Source organism: Oxyura jamaicensis, chromosome 18, assembly GCF_011077185.1.
Source record: "Oxyura jamaicensis isolate SHBP4307 breed ruddy duck chromosome 18, BPBGC_Ojam_1.0, whole genome shotgun sequence".
Classification (NCBI taxonomy): domain Eukaryota; kingdom Metazoa; phylum Chordata; class Aves; order Anseriformes; family Anatidae; genus Oxyura; species Oxyura jamaicensis.
This window is the reverse complement of record NC_048910.1, coordinates 8,459,378-8,479,478: the sequence shown is the minus strand read 5'-3', so window position 1 is coordinate 8,479,478 and position 20,101 is coordinate 8,459,378. Positions and strand designations below refer to the sequence as shown.

Here is a 20,101-nt window from a genome sequence, read left to right as displayed (position 1 = left end):
CAGAAAAGAGTTCACTCCAGTGGAAATTTTAAAGGGAGAAGTTTCCTACTGTGTTCCTAAAGAAATTTTCAAGACACACTGTCAGGAAAAATGTTGTCTCTCTGCCCTTAGCAGCCATCGATACAGAAATTAAATAAAGTCCTGGAAGGAGACTAGAGATAGCATTAGTTTTAAAGGCTGCATGCATGCAGAACCTGCAACTGCATATAGCATTAATGTCATAAATGTGTGTGAATGTTCTCATTCAGCCTATAATTTATTCCCCAAGGAGATGCAAAACTAGCTCAAATATGCTACATGCGAACCAAACTCTCCCAATGAAGTGAGTGCAGTATGCGAATCCTGGAGTTAAATTTAGGCTGGGCCTTTGAGTAACGTAACTCTAGGCTCAGTGTAGCACTTGGAGTCACAGCTAGCATTGTGAAATGACTCAGTGAAGTTCTGCTCCTTTGTTACAATCTTTTTTGGAAGCTCTTCACTAACTCAGATTTAAGAAATTCAGTTTTATTTATTCAACTGAATTTGGTTTTCAGTGCAATTGTTTCAAAAAAGTCAATTTAAGTTGTTTTTAAAATGCAGATTCAAGCTGGTTTTTGAGGCTTTATAACTTATGTGAAACAGGCACTCCAGAGATATTAAATATAATACATAAAATACCATTAACTGCATTGCTGAATAATCCACGACACTGGAAAAAAAAATGAATACCATAAATATCTGACCTAAGCTTTTTCAGTAATTACCTTTAACCAGAAAATCAAGCAAATAATGTAAATTAAACTAAAATGGGCAAGCTCATTTGTGATTAAGCACCTTTCTGTTTCTAGCTCTGTACAATAGTTGCATTTGCATGAGAATATTTTCCTCCTCCAGAAATATTTCCTTCAAAATTAACAAATGAAGTCACAATTATACAAAATATCTTTGTAGTCAAAGCAGATTTTGTAATAAAAAATATTTTAAATGCAACTGAGACTTCAAATCTACTTTTATGGTATCCTTCAAGTGTAAAATACACCCACAATGGTAGAATTGAGGAAACCCTATCTTTCATAACATACCAAAATAGCATTTATAGTTTCAAATCCAGCATATTTTAACTGAACTACATTCAAATTCTTCCTGATGAAACAATCTCTCTTTTCATGCAAGATTTTTCATGCAGATTCTGGCTCCAAACCTCCACATCAGTTCGCCACAACTTGTTTCACTGGAATTCATCAAAAGACTCAAAAGCCCAGCGCCAAGGAGCCGAGCTGCTGGCCCCCACGTAAGCTGTCCTACCGAGCTCCGCGGCCTGGAAAGCCCCAGTTCCCAGAACTAGCTGATGTTTTAAACAACAGATCATAATCAAAATGAAGATTCCTGACAAAGTCTCAATATTTCACTCTATAAATTCTTAATTCATTTTCCAGCATTTGTAGGTTGCTGCTAGCTCCACCCTCTCAAATATCAGCAAGTGCTGCTGCTCTTAAAGAAAATTCCGCTTTGGGGAAGTGCGATGATATTCCAGATGTTCCAGCACACCGCAGTTCTGCCTAACCCAACCTGAATGTCGCTTTAACGAAGCTGAGCGTTAAATAGCTTCTGCAATTTAGTCCTTAAACTGCTGCACTTGTCTATTTGAACTTAACCCTACTGGCATTCAAAGCCCCATGCTTTGTAAAACAACGGAGACGCTCCTAAAGAGCTGCATCGATTTTTTTCCAAAAACATAAAACCACAACTAACTTTAGAAGGCCTTTGGGCCCCTTGTACATTAGCTCATAGAAACTGATGATTGAATTAAACTCAAGTGTGTTAAACTGGGTTCCTCACAGTACTTTAAAAGTATGCAAAGAGATAATGCTGAATGAAACCCGCTTTCTAATTTTACAGTTTGAGGAAATTCCATACCTACAACTGCAAAAAAAAATGTAACGTGCAACTAGAGAGATTCAAAACAGCTGTAGGCACTGGTACGTCGCTGCTTGGTTTAACCAAGCCTTCACTAGGAAAAGGGCCGGAGGAGTCCCTGCCCTGCCTGCAGAGGAACAGGTCCGTCCCTTTCGCCAGACGGGGCAGTTCAGGGTAACGCTGTGCTCAAAGCGAGCAGGGAGAGCAGTGTGTGTTCCTCCACGGCACGGCAGCTGCACCAGCCGCTGAGTGCTGCACCGCAGTCATCTGAGCGAGGCTCCAAACCCTTGGTCAGACGGGATGTTTTATAAAGTAATTGTAATGAATGACAGCACTAGTGGGCATGCTCTAAGAGTCAGGACTCTAAACTAGGACTTTATCCTACTAGACCTGTAAATGGTGTCACTAACTAATCTGTAGTGGGAAAATACTCCAATCCCGCATGATGCCATGGAATGTGGGCACACCATCTGCCCCCGTGGACTTTCAGGACACCGTGAAAGACTTTCTGCCAGAAGAGAGGCAGAACAAAGGCCCATTGCCTGCTGCCACAGAAGGGAAAAAAACAAGAACCTATTCCTCCTAAACTGACAGACCACTAAGATCCAAATAAAATCCAGGAAGGCTATACAAAACCAAAGCTACCGAGCAGTGTCGTGGAAATATTTTGATTATTTAGCGCTAAATAAATATGCCATGATCCTATAGTCCATCAGCTAGGCAGGGAAGCGGAAGCTTTCTCCACACCATCATCACTCCTGGCTCATTTCCTACAGTTCACAGCCACATGATTTCTTTTCCACACTGTTGCTGGCTCACACTAAGGTTCACGCGAATGTGCAGACTTGGAGATGGGATTTCAAAGGCCTATTCTGCCCTCAGCAAGGAAGGGTTTCCCTATCCTAGCAGCTGTAATCCTCCTATTAGTACCACCACATGTACACACACATCCTTTTCAACCCCCTCTCCCAAAGCAATCGAACCCTGGCATAAAGCAGAAACCCCTCCGCCAGGCAAAAAAAATAAAAAAATTCCCCATGCTTTGTGAAAGCCACGCAGATGCCGCCGATCTTCGGCATTTTACAGGGATGTCACAGACTGCAGGAAGCAGCTGAGGGCTGCCCCAGCCCCTGCGGACCAGCCCAAGGCACCCTGCAGCCCCTCGCAGGCACTCCTGCCCTCTCCTCTCTCCTTTGGGACGTCCCTTTGGGGTCTGCGGGAAGGGAAGTGATGAAGTCAGCAGGAGCTGGAAGGCTTTTCTCAGGCAGGCCTGCTGCAGGAAGGGAAAAGCGCATTCCCTTCATCTGCTTTGCCTCTGCGTGCCTCAGAGCCGGCCTGCAGCGGGAGCTGGCACGGAGCACGCCGAGCGCAGGGCTCGCCATCTGAGGAGGGTGCCGAGAGCAGCGGGAGCAGCTCTACAGCCTGGCTGCTTCCCTCGCGCCGGATTCAGCCCTCACACAAGGCTCTAGCACGAGCACATGCAGGCTTTTGTGAAAGGTCTGTACCGAGCAGCAGAGCCGATACGAGGCACAGGCTGAATCAAACCATCTCTCCTCGGTCATATAAATGTGTAACCCACACACCGCAGACTTGCCATGCCCTGTGCCCTTCTGCGACTCAAAATACAACCCTGGCTTGAAGGTCTCTATTTGCAAACATAGAGGAACAGTGGTTCCTAAATTGCAGGCAAACATTTGACTTCACTCAGCCCAATTCAAAGAATATCCTGCACGAACCCCACCCTTCTGCCCAACAACTCCAGCCTTAATGCCTAGATAGTTTTCTTTCAGGCTTTATCACAGCTAAAATGTGGCCCCTTTTTTATTGAAGGAGTAGAACCTGCCAAATATTTACCAACTCTTTCAGAAGGCTGAAAATGTCACTCTTACAGTGTAATAAACTTCCCCAGAAAGGCCCTGATAAATAGAGAGCCTCGCCGTACTGCCCAGAACTAGTTTATTGTGGCCTGAGTATTGCCAAGTCTGACTGGCGAAGAAAGCATATTTGTACACACAGAAACATTAGCAAGAGAGGCATCAAGTTTAGAAGTGAAAATAAAACAAAGCCCCATTATTAGCTGGGGTGTGTGGGGGGAAATAATTGAGCCTGCATCCCAGAGAGCAAAGGATATTATTGAAAGCTTCAGAGCTAAAAAAGTAATTTAAGAGCTTGTCCACAACTTGCAGCAGAAGCTTGAACCTTCTTATTTAGCATTTGGAAAGTGCTAAAGTGTGGCCTACCCCCAGCCCAGCCTTCAGAGCAATATTATTTAAAAAATAAAATATTTTTACTTTGTAATTTGACCCACAAAAAGTCATTTGGGGCAGGAGGGAATGTTCTCTTCCAGCCTGAACTTTAATTCAGAGGGAATGTTAAAACTGAACAGTGTGAACCAGATGCTGAGAAATATGGCTGCAGTGCACTGCATGTTCTTTGGGGCACAAACACGAGCCGGAAAGGGCTTGTCAATGCCCTGTGTATGGCTACAGTCGAAACAGTTGCTAATAACTGTAGGTGAATGAAGAAAACCTACATTTGTAGCATCAACAGTTGTAGCAGCTGTAGACAACCACATCCACTCTAGTTCAAACAGATGAATGCTGCTTGAAAAAAAAAAAAGTGTCCTTTCACCTTGGCAATTAAGAAAAAAAGATTTCCAAAAGGGACCAGGGAGACACAAGCTCAGCTGAACAGATTTACCAAGTCCTGGTGATGGCAAAACACTGAGCACTCGCTCCCTGCAACAACAGGCTTTGACTGGATCTTGAAGGAAGCACCCAAACCAAAAGCTAGTAACTCAAATTATGCTATATAGTGCTCCAAAACAGGGCTTTTGGGGGCAAAACGTGCCAGAGTTACTTAAACACAGGAAGAAAACAATTATTGCTGGAAAAAATATCCAGATTATGCTAAATCTGGCAAAAGCTAAACCCCGCAGTTTACCCAGCTTTACAAAGCAAACCACAATTAAGAAAATCTCCTATGAAAGGGAAAACTTCAGTTGAGCCTACCAGCCAGCTCCAGAGACCGAACTGCAACACAAGCAACCTCAGCAGAAGTCGCTGCTTGCCAGCGATACCGAGAGCTTGTACAAGGAGTTGCGAGGAGCGTGCTAAAGAGGCACAGAAATCTACCCCCGGTCCCCCCCTTTCACACCATCAGGTTTTAATGTTAATGATATGGCTCTGCATGCTTAAAGCATTTTTACACTATGCTCGTCGTCTTGTAGCCCCGTCTTGTTCCAGGGCGGATGATTAGAATCAGATTTCTGTGATTTCACTGCAGATTAATTTCGTTAAGAGCTAAAGATCTGCAGGGAGAAAAGGACTGCAAACAGGCCAGCACAACCGTCCCCAACAGCGTTCTTTGCGAGAAAAGGAACAGGATTTTTTGCCGTTACTCCTTACTTTCACATACTTTTCCGTTTTGTGGCTGCTAGACAGACTTCTCTGGAAAAAATGGGCGTGCAGGGAAAAGAAATGTGCAAAAAAAAATTGCTTTAAATTTTGGTTTCAAAGAAAGCTCCCACCTAGTACCCATGTACAGATTCCTAAATAGAACAGGCCCAAGGCAGACCTGACCGCTTCTGCTGGCCCCAAAGTCCAACCGGCAACTGAAAGACTGCACACAGGAAATAATTCTGCTGCATCGAGGACAGTATGCCCAGACACATGTCAGAGGAATAGCTATTAATACACCTTTTAGTATGCTGCACACAAGTTTTTGGATACAGAGGACTAAAGGAGAAAAACTTAAGCACAGATCTGTAATAGCATTTGTAGATTCTTGCAAACCGTGGAACACAAAGTGAATATTTTTATGGGCAAAGTCTATAGAATAAAGCACTCAAAACAGGTTTTGTTTGCAAAAGTCTCACGGGGTCTGAGTGTAAAAGTTATGTGGAGTGCATCGGTGTCTGTGTACACACACAGAACACAGACTCCTGCAATACTACAGCAAAGAAGTGATTCAGTTCTAAAATTTTCCTCTTTTTTTTAAGCCTCTTCATTTTCCATTTGGGAAACTCGGGCCAAGTAGCAACAATATTCTCAGGGCTTTCTCCTTATTCTAGATCATTGTTCTGGACTTGATAAGAGAGAAAGAAAAACATTTCTACACAAATAAAAAATTATGGGGAGCCTCAAAATAATTCTAAGAACTTAAAATGCAATGTAACATAACACCGAAGGACGCAGAAGTTAAAAATACGATGCTACATAAGCAAACAGTAATATCCACAGCCAGCGTTGTATCTATATCGTGCCCAAAGAAGGAGCACAAACCAGTGCCTACAGGAGCACAGCGCGCCCGACCAAAGACAAGTAATAGGGAACCTCAGGAGGGTGAGGGGTAAGAGCGTCGAAGGAAGAAGAGAAGGACCGGGAGCCAGGCCATTTGGTGTGTATGTGACCAGATTTATTAACAAAAAAAAAAAAAAAAAAAAGAAAGGGGAGAGGGCAGAAAAAAGAAAACAGATGTGTTTTCTGAAAGTGAAAGCGGCGGGGAAGGATGCACATGGCCTCAAAGGAGCGAAATCCGGGCGCTCGCTGCCTGCTAAGGCAGGGCCCGGGCACTGCGGGGGGGCGGCCGCGGCATCGCCGACGGCCCCGCTCGTTCGAGGCCCCTCCGGAGGGGAAGGGAAGGAAGGCACTTACGGCTGGCCGCCTCCGGCCGCTCCCCGCGACCCCGGGCAGCGGCCCCGCCGCGCTCCGTCTTCGCCCGCTGCGAGCCCGGCAGGTCCTGGGAGCCGAGAACTGGGACTTTGTAGGCCAGTTGAAGCCACGAACCTCTCATCTCGCCCGCAAAGACCCAGCCCTCAGCTCGCCCGATCAGGCGCAGGCTGTGATTTATTTTTATTAGCACCACTAGTGTTTTCATTCAACTCCTCGCTCCGACCGCTGCCTGCCGCAAGCGCGGAGCCCCGGCCCCGGCCGGAGCGGGGCCACCCCCGGCAGCAGCCACCACCCGCTCTCCGGGCCGGGCCGGGCCGTGTCGGACAGAGGTGCCCGGCCCCGAGAAAGAACCGGAGCCGCCGGCAGCCCGCAGCCGCCCGCACCTCGGGCCGGGGCCCGCAGCCCCCGGGCCGGGCCCCGCAGCACACCGTGACTCGGCACGGCGGGAGCCCGAGCGCCGGTACCTGCTCTGAGCGCCGAGGGGAGCTCGGGAAAGGGGCTCAGGGGGACCCCTTTGGCTCCCGTTCTCCCCCAGAGCCGCGGGGCCCCGGCACGGCTCGGGCTCAACTACGAGAAGCGGGGAGAGGCGGCGGGCGGCCGCGGTGCCCCCTCTCCTGCCTCGCCGGCCGCTCGCAGGGGGGTATTTAAGCTGGTACCGAGCACGGCGAGATCTTTTCCACCCTTCCTCTTTGCCCTCGCAAAAGGCGAAAGAAAAAAATCAGAAATTCGTTGCCACAAGGGACGTTGCAACATTGCTCTCGGCTTTTCCAGCGCCGCGTTCGCCCCGGCGTGCTTTAGAAGTCCCAACCCAACAAGCAGCTGAAGTAGGGGAAAGAAAGAAAAAGAAAAAAAAGAAAAAGAAAAAAAAAGCACCCCCAAAAGCAGCAATTAAAAACCAGCATCCCAGGACCCCAAACCCCCTCAAACCAGCAAGAGGCGAGGTGCTCCGTGTGGCGCGGTCCCGGCGCGGCGGTGCTCGGTGGCCGGCTGCAGCCGGGTGCCCGTCCCTCGAAAGTTTGCTCCACGTGTTGCGGCCGCGGCCCGGGAGGCTCGGGCCGGCTCCCGGGGGCGGTGCGGGCCCCGCCGCCCCCCGCCGCGCACGTTTAAGGAAGCGACCGGTCCCCACCCCTGCGCCGGGCAGCTCCCGCCGCCAGCCGGCCGGGCGAATTTGGGAGGCTCGCCCAGGCTGCCCTCTCCACCCCCTCGCCCTCCCCGGAGCTCCGCCGAGTCCCGTGCACGAGGAGGGAGGAGGCCTCCGGTGCCCGCCGCCGTCCCGCCGGTGCCCGCTGCCGCCGCCCGCCCGCCCCGCGCTCCTCCCGGCGGCGCCTCCGCCGGGGCATTGCGCCGCGCCGACCTGCGCGCCCCGCGGCCCACCGAGGGCGGAGGGAGCCCCCTGCCGGCCGCCCGGGGCCGCCGCCGCCGCCCTTCTTCCTTCCCCCGAGCCCAGGCCGCCGGCAGGAGCCCCCCGGCCTCGCCCCGAGGCGGCCCCGACCCCCGCGGCGGTAGCCCCGCGCAGCAGCTCCCCACGCGTGTCCTTAGCTCGCTCGGCTTCCTCCTGCCTCCCCGAGCGGCGGCTGTCGCAGCCGTGGCAGGGACATCCCCTACCCGGCCTCCTGGGTGTCCCGGACATTTCTATCTGCATGTCTGGAAGGGCCGCGGGAACATACCTGCCTTTGCAGGGCAACCTGTGCACAAAGTGCAGCTCTCACAGCTGGAGCTATAAGGCTTTAGGAAGGACACATTCACTTACACACACACGTGGTTAAAAAAGGCCTTTAAGGAAATATCACAAGGCCTTCAGCAACATAAGGTCAAGCCAGAAGGGACAGCTGAAATGCCATGAAAAAATATATTTTTCTGTCTTCCTGCTTGCTGATCTTACAGTGTCCCTCTGCACATCCTCACCCTCTTCGTGTTTCTGAGCTTAGAGGTTTTCTGTAATGATATTCCATATGCTTTGGATACTAACCTGGCACATGTGGGCCCTGCCCCCAGGTTGTATGGCACTGGTCAGTTACTGCACCTCCCTTTAATCTCTGCTCCAGACCCTCCCAATGACGAAGCATGAGTGAAAGGGGACAAAACAGGCACATACCGCTAAGAGCTCCACTTCCAGCCACAGGAAGTATAGGGGATGGCCTGAAAGGTTTTCTCCTACAGAGACAGAGGACATCAGTCACTGTTTCTATGACATGTCGGTTATCGAGGTGATGTTCACAGAAGATTACAGCAGGAACACAGCTCCATCAAGTTAACCAGCAGACCCACAAAAGATGCAGGCTAAAAGGAACTCACAAAATAGACTGGGATTACCAGCGCATGGGAATGCCCCCATCGTATCTTCTGTACCTGGTAGGAAAACCTCAGCTGAGCAAGAAGCTCCAAACAGGGCTTCAGGAGCTAAAGCTGTCAAAAATCAAAGCCAGAACCCAGAGCACTCATCTTTGCAATATTTGGGTTCAGCAGAACACAGCACATCCCTTGTGGCACTATTGGATTTTTCCCTGTGTCCATACAGAAGCCACTTGTGACACCTATGTGCATGCATGTTGCACCAGAAGCCTTTGCGTGCTCAGAACTTTATGGTACCAGCATCACTATGGTGGTGGTGAATGACCACTGGCTTGTGTGGACAGAACGGGACAGAGAGAACTTGAACTGATCTGTCATGTAACTGCTCCTGTCGATCGACACTGCAAAGTCATCCTCCACACAGAAGAAAGTGTTCCTTGGCTGGAAGCCTGATGAATATTTAGAGCCAAGGAACATGTTGTTTAAAATGGATAGTAGAATGCAAAGTGAATCATGGACCACGGGCAAAAGGTTTGAAAGAGAGATGAAGTTGTATGAGGATTTGGGAATAAGATGTACTGGAGGAAGGTACAGAAACAAAGAGTTTCTTGACCATCTGGAAGGGGGACACTCAGGAATTGTTCTACAATGTTGCCCAGTGAGTGTTGCCCACTGGTAGGAACGAAGACTTCCAAAAACTGTGTGAGAGACACTGACATTTTCTCTGGTGAAAGGGCATGGATTCTTTAGAAATCAGTTGGATTGAAAGAGAAAAGTTCTCAACAGCTTTTAGAACTGAAGAGACTCACACTCATACAGAGACTGCAAGTTACATCCACCAACCACTTGTTCCCTCTCTTACTCTCTCTCTTTAGTAGTATTCTTGCTCTTTGGCCATATCAAAGAGCTAAGATCTGCTCATAACAATGCAGACCAACACTGAGCAGAAAAAAATCATAGCAAGTGCTTTGGCTACATGCATGGAAGGATGAGTGTGAGCCAGGGAACAAAGAAGTTTCCTCCCTAATTAAGCGGATGGCACACACTTTAGCTGATCTCCTGACCAACCGTTTAACTTGCTATTTTCAGCAGCCTCATACATGTTGCCTCTTGCCTTTATCTTGCCACCATTGGTACTGGATGTCAAGCGTCCCTCACGAGATCAGGGCAAGACTTTCACACAACATTTTATGCCCAGCGGGAGGTCTCATGCGAGGAGCCCGATCCTACAAGATGCTGCTCAGCTCCTGGCAGCCTGCTCCCGCTTCCACTGACAGCACTGGCAGTCCTTCGGTGGTAACCGGATAAGGCACACGTCGGACAAGTCTCCCCTTGGCAGGAGGCACTTCCGTACCTGAGAAGGTCAGGTCTTTGGACTTCATCTCCTTTCACAAATACCTGCTGGCTGCTCTCCATGGTGTGCAGAACCTGTGTGCGGGGAATGCATGACTACAGCTCCAGTCTGGATGGGAGCTGGGAAGAGGATTAGCCCTGCATTCACTTCAGATGTAATCACAAGCATATCAAGTTGTAAAGCATCACAACTTTCGCAATTCTAAAAATAAACATAAGCAGTTTGGTTGAAGCAGTTTGGCAGCTAAAGGGCTAATATATTAATAACATTAGACCAACAATAACTATGGAACAATAACCATGGAACAATAGATCTATCGCTTCTGAAAATAGCCCTGTTTGAAAAAAAAAAAAAAAAAAAAAGGAAAAGATTTTTACAAGACCCATGAACCAGATGTAGCTTCTTTATAGGTCTTCACAAAGGCTTCCCCAAGTGGAATACTGGTGTGACATCTCTGAAGTCAGGAGAGAACTTGTGTGATGAAAAATGGATGGGAGGTTGGACTGCACATTGCTGACTGGGACAAACTCAGGCCCCGTGGATGTACTTTGGTCTAGTTGAATGCGCACATCAGTCTGAGGTTTTTCTTTCACAGTTCTGCCTGCACTCACGCAATACCTTTCTCTGCAAGAAGAGCCATCGATTTGTTAACTTTCCAGCACGTGGTACTAAGCAGCATGTGAGCAAGAATGGCTTGGAGCCAACAGCCTGGTATTTCAGCATCACCCCTTGTTGACAGAGACTGGATCACCAAAGCAGTTAAACCTGAACCCAATGATTAGTGCGAGAAATAACTGAAACTCAACTGCTGGCACAGGATGAAGTTTGCTGGTCTTCACCTGAAAATATGAATCCATGTCGGAGACCCAGAATCAGATCTCTTTTTATCAGAACAATAGGAACAGCAAGTTTATCATTTACAATTTCTGAAACGTTCAAACATGACGTACAGCCAGGAGTGGGCCTGACCCCGTGTACCTCTGCAGGAGCACCCAGCCAGCCAAGCCCATCATGGGTTTATGGAAGCTGCACTCCACATAATGCCACTGGGCCTGCATCTCCATCCACAGACCAAGCGTGGTCTTGCTCTCTGCTCGCTGGCCAAGGCTCTGCCCAGTCAAAGAACCCCTGGCAACTGTTGATACGTGATGAATGCCCCACCATAAATGGGGACCTTCATATTTAAAGCATGTGTGTTTGTGTGTGTGTAGGAGAGAGGGGAAAATCAAAGGGCTAACGAGCTATGATTAAGCTCAGAAATAATGGTTTCCTGTTCAAACACAGAACTATGTCTCTTCTTAGTACAACTACCTCATCCCCAATTGTGTCTATTAAAGACAATTACTGGGGGAGACAGATATGTGTAACCAGATGTGGAAACAACGGTCATGTTATGCACAGTGCCATATGCAGTTTAAATTCTTTGTGGCTGAACAAGTTACATATAAAAAAAATGGTGTGTTTGTGCACAGAGGAGCAGCTGTCAATGGGGAAATCCCCTTAGCCCACTTTAATCCCGCGTTCCACAATCCTCAGGGATTAAACAAATGCACTAACATTATTTACTGTAATGCTTGCTCCATGGGGGGCTTCGGTCCCTGAAATCCACTCCAGCATTTGCAAGTTTCAGTTGTGAAATATGCTGCGAGCGTTCTATATTTGGTATCTTGCAAGTACTCTTTAAGTTGGGCCCAGAGTGATGAAAGGACAGGAGTCAGGAATTCAGCTCAAGCAGAGGCTAACAGGAAGTGGGCTCGGAGCAGGAGCTCATTTCTCACCGCACACATCTTGCAGTGGCACCGGGGCACTGCAGTGACTGCTGAGAGGGGACAGTGTTCGCAGGATGGTACAAGACACTTCCTGAAAATTAAAAATGCTGCCAAGGTATTAATCCTCCCATCATCTACACTCTGGGAGTACGAAATGAGGTTTTAAACCCAGCTCTGCCAGTAAAGCCTCACTTGCCTTCTGCTTTCCTATGATGAAAGGTGTGTTTGAACCTGAGTACAATCCCCGTGAAATTAGCCACGAGGAGTCCATCAGTTCAGATGCACAGTCCTCATGTCCCCTATAATGCTGTGACAGTGTAAATTGAACAACGCCATCAAACTCTTATGACCATTTGTGGCTCAACTGATGGCCATGGCACCAAACAATAACGTACAAAAGTTGCAGACTGGGGCTCCCAAGAGCCCTCTAACATACTTGCAGCGCTAGCCGATTGCTCAATCTCTTTCTCGGGCTTCCCATGTAAGCTTATTATAGCCTCTTCAAAGACAGTAAACATTAAATTCTATATTAGGCTGTCCTTGTCTTCAAGTCATATACAGTCTGAATTCTTTTACCCAGATGATTGTACCAGCTCAGCACTAGTGTTTGAATTACTGCTGCCACAAACGGGATGGCAGGCCACAGCCACGGCAGGCATCACCCTAAAGAAGCCACTGCTCTTACTACAGGGGCAGGTTTTGCCTCAAGTCTTTCAGGCAGCAGAAAATAATGCAAACTTCAAAGGCAAAGGAGTTTGTTGTTGATGGTTTTTGCACTGCTGACATGATGTCTCAGGCTGGACTCTGCATCTCGGTTTGTCACCGTGAACTCCAGGTCCATGGAGCTGCATTTTGCTGAATGCAAAGGAACTAATTCTCCATTCCAAGATGAGGACTGATAGTTCAGAAACTACATTAATCCAGTCTCTGTCTCTGCTCCCATGGCAGTGCATTTGCAAACAGATCACTTCATCTGCTCCAGTATAATTTTTTCCAATTTACACCAAGGTCACATAAGAGCTGTACGCATGGGATTGGCCTTCACCCTGCTACATCTTGCTTACCTGCAGTAATCTCTCAGTGGTGTCAGTGAGTACTCACACAGACAAAGAGAACCCTAGTGCACAAACCTTACAGGACTGGGCTCTGAGCCTCTATTTCTTTCAGGCAATTTACAGTAAGGAACATGAATAAGCACCTGAGAGATAAAGAGGGAAAGGAGTAGAGCTTCTGTGACCAGCAGGCCCCTTACTGCTGAGGTTAAACAGACAGTGGAGGAGATGAGAATATAAATCTCCTATCCATTCCTCTTTCTCCTCCCTCCCTGCTCCTCTTTCCCCTGCATAACTGAAGTTCATCTGAGACACCCTACCTGGACTGTCAGCTAGCATATCTGGCCATTACTGTCATTCAGCACCACTTTTTCCATTTAAATCCTGTTTTCACAGGTTCCCTTGAGAAACCAAGGCACTCCCACTCCGCCAGTGCGGCAGTAAGGAATCGGCTCCCTCTCCTAGGTGCTGCAGAGCTCATTCAACAAATGGGGCTGCCGCCACCCACGCATTACACCCTGCTCTCAGGGAGCAGCAGCATGCTATGCTGACCCCTTCATTCATCCTGGCCTGGGAGGTACACCCACACCTTGCCATTACTATCTAATTATAGAAGACAGTAGCATCCTCAGGACCAGACCTCTATAAAGTTTGCTACCTAGGTGCTAAAGCAGAAATACAACCAGGATCCCCACGAAAGAACTTCACAACTGCTCCCCTCCTCTGGTTTCCAGGGAAGGGGATGCTGTGACTCAGCCCCTTGGACACAGAGCAAGGAGACTGTTTGCCTTTCCCAAAGTTGCCTTCTCAGTTGCCACAAATGGAATTTTCAAGGAAAAAATAATCATTGAAAAATTTATTTCCTATCTCACTATATATTTTTTTAAAAAAATATTGAATACTGTGGCATTCAATGGATTATTATTTGCAAACACGTACCTGCTCCTCCAGCAGAACAAATCAAGTCATTTCTGTTTCTGCTTGAGCTTTCGGCATGCAGACAAAAACATTTTTTATTCATCAGTGGTAAAAGGCTACAGCCATTTGACTTTAAACACAGACATGCTTCTGGGCTCTCTTCCAGGAAGTCTGTGTCACCCAGGCTTTAGATCGATATGTTTGTCTGCAGAGTCACCCTTTTGATCTGTAATTTTTCATTTTGACACAAGAAATGCCTTTTGGTCAAACTTCAGCAGTCCATTAAATTCCAGGCATAATGGAAATGGGAATCACATTGCTGTAGCCATGTGAAGATTTCCACAGTTTGGGGTTTATTTACTCAGGGGTTAATTTACTCAACCATATATTTGAGACCCAGACAACACAGCAAAAGCTGCTCTCCCATCTCATTGAAGACCTCTACCTTCATCCCAACTGTTTGTTGGTGGTCTCACCAGACAGTCGTAGCTTTACTTTGTACATTTAGTTGCCTAACCTGCAGGAAACACCATCACTGCTCCACATTGCACACACCAAGCATCCTCCCAGCTTGACCCTTCCCTGTATCCCGCGCAGGGGCAGTGCCCGGCCCCACTGCAGCAGCCCTCCGACATCTCTTGGAGCGAGCAGTCACTGGCTCCCACACACAGCCCAGCCGGCTCCGGCAGCCTGCTCACCCCTGGCACACCACGCTCTGTTTGCACAGCCCAGCACACGTGTTTTCTCTCCAAGTTCAAGGTTTCAGGGCTTAGGTGACTTATATTTTTTTTTATTAAAAACAAACAAACAAAAAAAAAACCTCTGCTTTATTTTTTTTTAAAAAGCTGATGTCAGCAGACCCACGGGGGGATACCCAAAAAGCAGGGCTGCTGGGAAGACAGCCCAATGCTTCATGAATTCACAAGCAGATCGGAACAGTCTCTGGGACAGTCCCGTCTGCCCTGGCTACACCCAGCAAGGTCTACACAAGTCTTTTGAATGATCTCACTACTATTTCTGAATCAGACACACAGCTCCTCCTGTGTTGCTAACACACTGCTTTGCAGTTGCTGAAGTTTGACCCTGGGGAGGACGCGACAGACACTTAGGAGAGTTGCAAAGCTCTGAAAATGTTGTTATAATCAGAACAAAGAACATTATGCTTTTAGTTCCCATTCAAGTCTTACGTTTCAAAAACAGGCACGTTCTGTCAGCCTCTCAAAAATGCACATAATACACAATTCAGAAAACACCGCTGTTATAATTGGTTCATTTTTACACTTAGTTTTAAGAGGAATTTTAAAGGGGTCATGAAGAGTCTGCATCCTGAATAAACCAGCTTGTCAATCCAGAAAGGTCAGGAAATTCTGTACCTAAGTACGGCCAAGATTTTCAGCAGTAACACAGATGTTAAGTACATTAATTGTGATGTATTTTTATTAGGTAATCAGAAGGGGCCTCATTTAATAATTCCTCGTTTAATAGAGGTGTTATATTCAGAGGGAGACTGCTCAATGTTTTCTGGAACAAAATCAAAGATCTAAGAGCAACTCAAATGGGAAACCTAAAGGTTTTGAGTTGGTTTTGGTCAGGATTTGTGTCCAAAATAAACAATTCCTCCTTCCCAGTCCACCTTCCACCCCCAAAAACCTATCTCAAGCACACCTATGATCAGAACTTAAGCATCTCGATTAAACTTCTCTGACACTTCAGGAATTTAATTATTAAGCTAAAGCCAGAATCAAATTTATTTCCCAAGAAGAATGGGCTGGGGATTTGGGAGGCAAGAGAACATGTGATCCACCTCAACACAACCCTGTGGCGCCAGGAGCTCCCACAGAGCATGAAGGTGCAGAGACACCACCGAGAGCAGAGCCAGAGATCCAGGAGCCCAGCAGTGCCTCTGCCAGCGAGCTGGGAGAGAGAACAGCAGGATCAGCTCTGCTTGGATGTGACGAGCAGGTCATTTTGTTTGAATTTTACTTTTAGGCAGGACTTTGCTCACGCAGAAGGTCAGCTGATGCAGCCTTGTTAGCCTGAACGTCAGTTGGGTCTAGCTGCTGATTTCCAGCTTTGTTAACAAACCACACAATGTTTCTGTCCAAGGTAAGGCAGGCCAAACGTAATGCACGTGCTTGGTGACAGAGACACGCGTGGGCCAGATTTTCACTACCTCTTCCTTCAAGAAGTCACTTGGTTATCATAAGTAACCTGCAGCCTCCACTCTTGCTTTAAGCTTTATGCATGAGCCACAAGGCACTGCTCCATTCCTGCTAATAAGCCAACCAGAACATTTCAGAGGCGACAGACTTTGCCCTGAAAACTTCACCTGTTGAAATGCGGTGTTTATAGCACCTACTATTTTCTATACAGAAAAAGATGGTCCTGAGGACTGAAGAAAAAGCCCTGTGCCCTAGGATTTGTGCACTTGTGAAGAGCTGGTGAGCCCTGAAGACAGCAATGCGAGCAGGATGAACAAAGAGAACTAACTCTGTGTTACTGAACAGAAAGGATCTGGGCTGGTGGGCTTGTTCCAGCAGTGAAGATGCACATTTAGTCCCAGCGCTGAGCTCTTCTGTGGGTCCCTCCCGAGATGCTGAGCGAAGGATGTTCCTCACAAGACATCTGTGAGTTAGAAGCCAATATTCCAGTTCTGCAGAGACTGAAGTTAAGCAACTGGTAAGCTGCCTGGATGTGTTATGGCCACAGAGAACAGCAACGCCAGAACTTTACTGAAATACTTGGCTCAGTTCTGTGATCGTGGCACACGTTCGGGCAAGACTCAACTGCTCAGGTTTATGGGATGGCAAGCCTGTTTCGGGGAGGACCTCGGTTTCACAACTGGTTTCAATGAGAAACAAACCCACTGAATTCTGAATTTTCTGCAAAAGCTGCAAGACTTTTGAGTCATTAGAAACATTTGGGTTTGACGTTCTGATCTGAGACGTTACAGAATTTTAAAAAGACAAAATAGGGTGCTTCAAAGCTGAAACTTTCATCCTTAAAAGCCTGCAGCAAAGTTGACAGGCTTTTGACAGCACTGCATTTTCTGAGTAAAATGTTGTCTACATTTTTCTAAACAAGTTCTGAACTGCATTTCCTGTTTTTATATCAAAACATACTATGGCATTTTTGTGCCTTGTTAAACACATACTGTACAACTGTTTTGTACAAACCTCCCAAAATACCTTACGCTCTCACACTTCCAGTGCCTACTGAGAAAGACAAACAGCCTCCTACCCAGACAGTCCCAGGCCAAGCGTGGCACATTAAACAGCAAAAGCAGCTTTTTCCTAGCATCAAAGCAGTTTTTTTTTCTTCTTCTTCTTCTTCTTTTTCCCCTCCCCTCTCCAAGAGGCTCCTCAGCTCTTCCCAAATACCTGGCTATTGTGATTTTGCAATGAATTGACTACTCTTTACATATTTTAAGCTGTCTGAAAAGAGCAATAATCAAACTGATGCTATACAGAGCCAGCAGAAATGCCCTTGCACATGTGCAGAGCTTCGCACCGCTTTATGTGCTAAGAACCAAGTAATCAAGGCCAGTTCTGGTGTAAATGGCACAACTGCACTAAACTTTTCATGGCTGTATTTGTTTATTCCAGGATTCAGCCTCCCTCTAGCATTTAAAGACACTGTCTACGAGAAACACATCAAACCCAGCACCTTTAAAGACGGCAAGAGGGATTCATTGCTTCCAAGCTCACCAAACACTTCCTTCACATCGATGCAGTGCCAACAACAGCTTTATTTAACTGATTCACCCCGTTCGGGACACCTGTCCTGCAGCAAAGCACAGAGAAGACCTCCAGCACGAGGTAGCTGCTGTTCCTCCCCACAAACGCAATGCTCAGCAGAGCCGAACGCAGCGGGCAGAATGCGGCCCCCCGGCTCTGCTGCTCGCTCCTCTGGGAGCACAGCGGGGGTCCGGGAGGGGCTCTCCCCGCCCCTGGCCGGTGCTCCCCGGCCTGCCAAGGCGCAGGAGCAGCGGGGCCGCCCGCCCTCCCTTCTCCTCGGGGCCGGGAACAAAAATCAGCCACCAACCGGGCGGCATTCATGGCTCCACGCCGCGAGACTGGCGAGAAGCACCGCGCTCCCTCGAGCAGGCACGGACGGGGTTCGAACCCGCGATCTTCGGTTTACGAGACCGACGCCTTACCACTTGGCCACCGCGCCTGACGGGCTAGCAGCAGCGGCGCGCAGGCAGTGGAAGGCAGCGGGCTGCGGCCCCCCCCGTGCTGGAGACACCCCCGAGCCCCCGGGCAGGGAGTGCTGGGGCGGCACCGGCGGCGCCGTTCCCTTGGAACCCGGCCCGGGCACCGGCACAGGGAGGACCGGGGGTACCCGGCCAGCCCTGCCCCGGGTACCGGCCAGCCCGGCGTGGAGCTCCCTGCCGCCGTTTTCACGTTTTGCTCCGGTCTCGATATCTTCTGCCTATGGAGGCGAATCAGCATAGCGTAAATCGTAAATACGGTGCTACTTTAGTAAAGGTTACTCCTCCGGGTTCCCGGCTACCAAGGATTTAGACCCACGGCTAGCGCCTGGTTAAAACCCAGGCAGTGAAGCAGCTTCTGCTTTTGTCACCGCCGGCTGTAGGGCAGGAGGGAAGAATCTGAAGGATGTGGGTTTGAACCATTATTTAGCTCTGCATTGGAATTCCTCATTCTGGTTTCTAGTTTTCAATCACTGCCGGGCTGCATAAAGCGATCTAACAATCCCTGGCTTACATATTTCTCCTGGAAAAAATACCATAATAAACCAAAGCACAGTAAAAGCCTGCTACCAACCTGACATAACGTAACAGCTCTCTTTACCGGGATGAGCTGGTAACCAGGCACCACCAGCTGTTTGATCAGATCTGGGTTGCACAACCCTTATTACATGAATGCAAACTGCATTTGCAATGTGCTCCTTGCACAAATAAATAAAACGCACGAGGTCTGAACACCTCATTTGCGAGAGAAACGGTTGCTTTCCTAAAGGTAAATCCCATCCTGAGCTGTTAAAACAATATAAAGATTGTGCCAAATATTTCCAAGCAGCTGTCTGATGCTCAGCCTTGCTTTTCTGATGCTACAATCGCTTGGGAAGTAGCCCAGGGACATCCAGAATAAAAAAAACAGGACGAGAGGAGCCGTGTGGGTTACGGAACTCGTGCTTAAAAGCCACGTCCCGCTCCCTCTGCGGCCCTGGACTTTGCTTCTGGGGCGGCTGTTTGGTGGAGCAGCAGCCGGCTGTGCACATGCGGCCGACCGCGCTCCGCCTCCCCGCCGGCTCCCGCAGGAGGCGATGCGAAGAGCCCGGCCGGCCCCTGCTGGGGGAGCGCCCCATTGCACCCTCCCTGCCAAACCCGGCGCACGCTTCAGCAGCGTTTCCACGAAGGAAAGTTAAATGCTGTGCCGCCGCTTTGCTTGTGGCAGCCCCCCCGACCCCCATTCTCTGCTTGCACAGCCAGAGATCGGCTGTGTTTCGGTGGAAACGCGGAGGGACAGCTCGCCCAGCAGCGCTGTTGCACTGCAGGCTGGAGGATGGCTGAAGGGCTGAGAGCAATTCTGGCCAGTGTCTTTCCACGTTTTAAATAAAACCTGAGCACAGCGAGGAAAGCCAGGCAGTGGCCAAGATAGCGTTTCGTAAGACACAAGCTGCAATTTGTGTTGCAGTGCAACAGTGAAAGAACAAGCACAACCTTTCAGGAGGTGGTAAACTCATACCTCATTTGGTAACATAGCCCAGTTATCTGCTCTTGCATTTCTGTTCAGAAGCAGTCTGTACTGTGATTTACAGGCCTTATGGTACACGCCATGGCATCAAAATACTAACCAGCAGCTTTTTACGGGTATATTAGCAAGCTAAGGCACAAAGGTCCAAGTGTGAGGGAGTAAGGGTTTAACCACAGTGACAGAAGACACATTACCACTGCAAAGTAATTTTAAAATGACCGTTAACCCAAATACTTATCATTATACATCTGGGACAACATTCAATTTACTAGTCATGTGCTCTAGCTCCTTTTTTGCCTCAAAGTAGCATCTATCTCCAACAACAAAACTTACCCTGAGTTATGCAAGCTAGGAGACTCGCTGCTGTATCATGTGGGTCAAAACACATTTAAAACAGTGACACATCTCAGACCCCTGCCCCCAGACA

At 48.3% G+C, this 20,101-nt stretch overlaps 1 long non-coding RNA gene and 1 other non-coding gene across 3 annotated transcripts in view; both read right to left on the bottom strand.

Moving 5' to 3' along the window:
* The window catches only part of LOC118175668, a 34,154-nt gene that overhangs the window by 12,130 nt on the left and 1,923 nt on the right, over positions 1 to 20,101 (bottom strand). Inside the window, exon 1 of one of the 2 annotated variants that reach the window (XR_004755076.1) lies at positions 7,497 to 8,677. The exons of the other annotated variant lie outside the window; for it this stretch is intronic. This is a non-coding gene — a long non-coding RNA (uncharacterized LOC118175668). Of the gene's footprint in view, positions 1 to 7,496; positions 8,678 to 20,101 lie in introns of those variants that run through there. 2 annotated transcript variants of the gene reach the window in all.
* TRNAT-CGU lies at positions 18,059 to 18,130 on the bottom strand. Its single transcript has one exon. It is a non-coding gene; the product is annotated as a tRNA-Thr (tRNA).